This window comes from Ictidomys tridecemlineatus, chromosome 2, assembly GCF_052094955.1.
Source record: "Ictidomys tridecemlineatus isolate mIctTri1 chromosome 2, mIctTri1.hap1, whole genome shotgun sequence".
In the NCBI taxonomy this organism is placed as follows: Eukaryota; Metazoa; Chordata; class Mammalia; order Rodentia; family Sciuridae; genus Ictidomys; species Ictidomys tridecemlineatus.
In genome coordinates, this window is record NC_135478.1 from 23,205,827 (window position 1) to 23,212,883 (window position 7,057).

A 7,057-nucleotide genomic window follows, 5' to 3' on the forward strand; every position below is an offset into this window, starting at 1 on the left:
CTTTTGATGCATAGATACAAAAGTAGTTTACTGCAAAACCTTTATTAGATACAACATGGGACCTCAGGTCTAGAGTTATTCCAAAGGTGATGAGACCAGGTCTCTGCCTGCAATGATTTAATATTTAAATGAAGAGGAGAGATGTGAACAAATGAGCATGCCTTGCATTATGAGAGATGGTGACACTGACCTGAGACTTAAGGGGTAAGGAACTTCCCAGGCAAAGAAGGGGTTGGTGAGCCAGGCTGAGGGAACAGCATGTGGAAATAAAGTGTGTGAGAGTGTGCGGCTCTTTAGATGTGGGCAAATTTTGTGCAAATATTGAAAGGCACTGATTGAGAACAAGATGGATGGAAGGAACCTCTGGAACTGACTTCGTTAGCTGAGGATTTGGCTCAACCAACCAATGGAGTAGGGTGGTTCCCCTCAGGGTGTTCATTAGGTTGCTTCATTATTGTCTGATCCACATTCCAAGATTGAATCATGAAACTTTTGTTTTGCTTTTTGTAGTACTGGGAGCTGAACAAAGGGCCTCACACTTGCTAGACAAATGCTCCACCGCTGAGCCACATCCCCAGCTCAAATCATGAGGCTTTTAAGTAAAGTTCAACCTATTTCTGGACTTCCAAATAGGGAAGGAGAATAATTAATAATAATAATAATAATTGGCTTGGGAAATAAATTATAAATCTTTTAATTCGTTTGGCTTGAGAAATAAAAGTAGGGAAACAAACACTTTCATTTCTAGAAGAATATTAAATAGGGATCCTACGTTTTCTCATTCATTTTGCTGAATAGGAAAAACCCAGAACAGCAAGGGTATTGGTGTCTAAATAAAGGAGGGCACATTTGAAGAGGAGAGTTTGCCCTCAGTACAATTGGATCTTGCTGCCTGAGCCCTGGGCTTCTCAAAAGCAGAGGAAAATGAACCCACAGATTTTCGATAAGTTCCAATCCATTAATTCTGAACTCCAGAAAGTTCCATCTCAAGGTTTAGAGGTCTCTGCAGAAAAATAAAAGTACTGACCAGCTGCCAGGGTTATGAGGAATTGCTAGATTACTTCCACAAAGCTCTCAGTGCTCACCTGGCAAAACGAGCTTAAATAAACAGTGGCAAGTATTATTACTTTGTTTTATCATTATTATTTTATTTTTGCAGCATTGAGGATTGAACCCCAGGGAACTTTACCACTGAGCTATATCCCCATCCCTTTTTGTATTTTATTCTAATAAAGAGACTCATTAAGTTGTCCAGGCTGACCTTGAACTTGTGATCCTCCAACCTCAGCCTCTGGAGCCCTGAGATTATATATGTGTGTCACTGTCATTGCAGGTAGCAATGACGATTATTTTTTTTTTAATTTCCACATTTTATATTGTTGCACTTAGTTGTACATAATGATGGGATTTGTTGTTACATATTTGTACGTGCACACAATGTAACAATATAATATGACCAATATCACTCCCCAACACTTTCCCCTTCTCTCTCCTCTTCCTTTTCCTTGGTCTCTTTCCTCTACTAATCTCCCTTTAAACTTCACAATATACCCCCCAGCATCTCCTTTTCCTTTTCCCTCTCTTGATACCCACATATGAGAGGAAATATATGACCCCTGACCTTCTGAGTTTGGCTTATTTCTGCTTAACACAATGTTCTCAAGTTCCATCCATTTTCCTGAAAATAACACAATGTTGTTTTTCTTTATGACTGAATAAAACTCCATTATGTCTACATAACACGTTTTCTTTATCCATTCATCCATTGATGGACTCCTAATCTGGTTCCACAGTTTGGCTACTGTGAATTGTGCTGCTGTAAACATGGGTATGCATACCACAGTGTGATGACTTTAATTCTTCAAGATAAATACCAAGGAGTGGTATAGCTGAGTCATATGGTCATAAACACTTTCTCAGTCTTTTTGGTCAAGATATCCTGGGCTTTTGTGATTTTATTAGCATATCACCTGCTCACTTCAAGAGGTATAGAGAAAGACTGAAAGAAAGTAGCAGGGCTGAGCTTTCACAGACAGAAAAAAAAAGAGATAAGGACATTCTTTTTGAAGTGACCAATGACATCACAAAGAGAGAGAGAGAGAGAGAGAGAGAGAGAGAGAGAGAGAGAGAGAGAGAGAGAGAGAGAGATTTTAAGGAAACAGACAGAACTTAGCACCTGGGTTAGGGGCACACAGGAGAGGCCATCAGAGCCATACAAAATTGGGGCAGAGAAGGAAGTAGCTATCTGGAGTGTTTTAGAAGGAGGAAAAGGAGAGAGGAGTAGGGCAGCCATAAAGTCCATTTGCAGGTTGAATGCTTTAAAAAAAAAATCACTCCTATGCAAAATATAAACAACCTTTAAAGATACCAAAGAGAGAACTTATTCAAGATTTGGCACAATGTATTGCAGAAATGTTGATTGTCAATGTATCCACTGTCATTTTGGATACTTTGGGGAGTAGCCATATCAGCGAGAGCTCATTACCTGTAGAATAAAAGAGAACAAGGAGGGGGGAGCATTAGCAGCTTAATTTAAATATCTTGTATTTTCTCCCTGTATTTTTACCTTATGTGGAAAAATTCAAACCACAATGACTGTGTGGACATCCTGTCCCTCAGACTTTGCTGATAGAAATGATAATGCCCCAGTCAGGGAAGTGCCTGGGTTCCAAATCTTTGCCATATACAGTGGCCCTGCTTTGGGACAGGAAGATGTCCAGCTGTCAGGCAAAAAGCCTAATAAAGGCTCACTTACGCTTCCATTTGTAATGTAGGAGTGACTTCTTCCAGGCACATGAATTCCCTGAGGAAAAAAACAGAAAAGATGTTCCACAGACAGACAGACACACACACACACACACACACACACACACACACACACACACACACCTCACAGCTCTGCCCATGCCCCCTGCCTTCCATCCTCAGACATGGAAGAATTGTCCCTGCTCTTATCTTAAGACAAATCTTCCTTCTGATCACTGGGTCCTCCCCCAGGATAGACTCCTGCATTCAACCCCTCTTCCCTACATCAGCAATCTGCCCACTCTGAATAACTCTGACTTAGCATGCAAGCAGGCAGAAGGCTTCCCATTTTTAGGAAACTCCTCTTGACTTCGCATCTCCGACAGCTCCTGTCCAATGTCTCAACAGAGCTATTCCAGTTCCCCTTCTCCCATTCTTAAGCTTTCCTCTCTCCTCGGCACGACCCATGCTCTAGTCCAGGACACCAGTGTTCTCCTTGTTGCTAAGTCCATTGGTCCATAATCAGGCTCACCTTGCATGACCCATCAGCAGAACTGAATGGTGTGGATCACCGGGGATTGAAATCAGGGTCCTTGCCCACTGAGCCACAACCCCAGTCCTATTTTGTATTTTATTTAGAGACGGGATCTTACTGAATTGCTTAGCAGCCTTGCTAAATTGCTGAGGCTGGCTTTGAACGCACAGTCCTACTGCCTCAGCCTCCAGAATCCTGGGATTTCAGGCATGTGCCACCACACCAGGCCACTCCCTCCTTCTTGAAGCACCTCTTCCCCCCAGCACTGCAGATCCCTCCCGCCCTCTCTGTTATCCCATCGCCCTGCTGGCTGCCCTTTCTTAGTCTCCTTTTCTGATTTCTTCCTTCCTCTCTTGCTGACCTCTACATGTCACAAACCCCAGAGCTCAGTCCTGGGGCCTCTTCTCACCTCTGTCCTCACTCCTTAGGAGATGAAAGTCAATAGCAAAGCTCCAGATGCCATCTCTCTACACTAACAACATCCAAACGTTTTTCTCCAGCACAGACTTCTCTGAAGCCTGGATGTGCATGTTCAATGTCTTAGCACCTTCCATTGATATACAATGACCATCTCCCAGCACTCATCACAAAACCTGTGCCCCTGAGGTCAGCCGTATCTCAGCAAATAACAACCTCGTTCTCCGTTGCTCTGGGCAACACACTTGGAGTCATCCTGAGGCCCCTTTTCTCCTGGTGTTTCATTTTCCAGCACACAATGGCTCCGCCAACACTCGGTGAAAAATAGTTTCTTGCCTTTTCCACGGCAGTGGCTCCATCCTCTCCATCACTATCTTTCCCCTAGACAGCTCCCTGCTTCCACCCCACTGGCCATTCACTGTACCGGGCCCACAGTGCTACAGTCAGCTCATGCTCTTCTCCATTCAAAACCAACTAGTGGTTCCCTCCCTTCCAAGATCCCAAGCCCTCTACTAGGATCTACGGGCCCTACATCTGGTCACTAAATCCCAACCTCATTTCCAAGACTTTCCTTCTACGGTCCATTTAGCCACACTGGATTCTTGGCTGTTTCTGAAACAGGCTGAGCCCTTTTCCAACCCAGGCCTTTTGCACTTGCTTTTATCTTTGCCTGCCTGGGAGCCTCTTCCATTACAACTGTGCATGGCTTAGCCCCTAACTTCATTCCGTTTCTGTCCAATGTCACCTCTACAGATAGGCCTTCACAAGTCACCCCATCTGGAATATAGATGCCACCACCACCCTCACACCCTCTCCCTTTTCTGAGCTTTATTTTAGTTAGTGGCATTACTGAGAATTCCACCTTTGCCTACATGTTAATTTTTTTTTTTTTTTTTGCATTTTAATGAAACACTATAAGGGCTGCCCAGAGGCTGCTGGCCAGATGTTACAACACTTGAGAACAACATACTTATCACGGTCATTAATTTAAGCTGATCCAAGTTGGCAGAAATGATACCATATGGGTTCAACCCACAACCCCAAATACAGGCTGAAACAGGCCAGGGAAATGGCAAGCAGTTGCTGCCAATGCCAATCCTTGGGAGTTTTAATTGAGCCTAAATTGATTGATTCCTACAGGTACCCAGGTATTTTACATAAAAGGCGTGAACCAGGGAGATGGTACCAAAACCTTATACCAGGAAGGATTTCAAAAAAAATGCTCAGTCTATGGAAGGTGCTGTTGCAGTCATGAAGGGATGAGTGCATCTCTGCAGTCACCTCTGCCTTTAGTGGCAAAAGAGAACAAAGGATGGTATTGACCCTAAAGATCATGTTAGGGTGACCTTTTCCACCTTGGTCTTTTGAGAAGTCCTATTGCATTAACCCTGACCACTTAGAGACCACTCTTTAAATAAATGGACACCTGCCCCACAGACTATCCTCCTCCGCATATTACAGATGTGACCTCCATTGCATGCAGCCTCTTTGACTTCAGAATCCTCAATGAGGCCACAGGTTCCCACGGCACCTTGTCACCCTCTTGTCCAGGAGTATTTGCCCTTGCTGTCCTCAGACCCTTGCCCCTGATACTGATGAAGCTGGACTTGGGGGTTGACATCCTTGCTCTGAGCCTGTTAGTCTTTGGAAATGACTTAAGTGCCTTGGACCTTAGTTTATTCATCAGAAAAGAAAAGCAATGGCATCGTCCTTCAGGGCTGAGGAGGAGACAAGAGATGGCAGTGTGAGCATCTGGCAGAGTGTACCATGGCAGGGATTCCACACAGCTCCCTTCCCTTGTCCCTGACTGCACAGTCCACTGTCCCCCAAGTTAAGCCCTACTGCTCCCTCAGTCAGAGTTCAAGGGACTAGCTTATTTACATTTCTTCTAGATCACCCTCCAGTGTTGGCCTTGCTCTTGGCAATTTCCTAAGGAGTTTATTTCTGTTTGTAACCCACCCAAAGCCCTTCACACCTCCTGTGGTCCCTCTTTCCCACCACAAGGTGAGCTTGCTGCTGCTCCCCCAGAGCCTCCTTCTCCCTTTCTTTTACAAAACAAGCATAGTGCCTTCGCTTCCTCTTCAGAGTGGGATAGGGTGAGGATTTGGAGCCCCAGACCTCTGTGCACAGTATCCCGGCGAGTGTCGAAGTCACACATGCAGACCTGACCCACTGGGGGCCTGGGATTTGACATTTGACAGTCGTGCATTGCTTAATGTCAGGAAATTGCCTAATGAGAAATGTATGCATTGTCATTGTGCAAATATCACAGTATAGACATACACAAACTGGGACGCTGGAGCATCACCAAGTTGTGGGATTGTATGGGACCAGCATCACATATTCAGAAATGTTGTCAAGAAGGCATGGCTGTATATGCATTTGCACGAACACAGTACTGCTGACCAGAATGTGAAGGAGGTGAGTGTGAGGAGGCAAGAAGTGTCATTCTGCCATGGCCAACTTCAGTAGGTCTTTGGAAATAGTTGACTTCTTTGTTCAGTGACATGTGCTGAGTAAATTCAGCTGCTGCTACTCACACTGTGCAAATCTTTAATTAGTACTCGAGGTACGTTATTGGGTTAAAATTAATGCAGGAAAAAAATAGTGATTAAGTTTCCACCAATAAAATCTTGACATGTGGCCAAGTGGAACACAGATGGAAATTGCAAGAAGGACTCTGGTCAGTGGTGCACTGATATTTTTTAGCTATATTTAAACATGACTAAAAAAGAACACACTACTTCCATTATTTATGACTCATTTTTTTGGAGGATGTATCATTTGTGTGAAGTAAGTTTATTTCTTAAACACAAAAACCACAGTTTGTTGGGATTTCTTGCCTAATAAAGGAATGGTATCTTCACAAAAATCAATTCTCTATATATACCACAACAGTAAATATTTGGACAATGTTTCATGGCAATGTTCTATATTTTGACTGCAACATGTCTAGGATCTTCTGATACTTATGATTCATAAGAACTTACCACACAAAGTAACTGAGTGAAGAGTACAAAGATCTCTATTTTTTAAACAATTAATAGCATATGAATTTACAAGTATCTTCAATTAAAAATAATTATTAAAAAATAAATTAATAAAGGAATAGTTGAGCAGAACACCACAGGTTGGACTAGGTCATTTAAAAAGAAGAGAAACCTCTTTCTCACCATGCTACAGGGAGGAAAGTCCAAGAGCAAGGTTCCTGGTGAGGACCTCCTCACTGCATCTTCAAACAGCAGAAGACAGAAAGGCAAAAGCAGGCCAGCAAGCTGGCCAAATGCTTCATGGAGCCTCTTTGATGAGGTCCTAAATCCCAGAATCAGGAAGGGGCCCCCAGTACCACTTAAGGCCCTG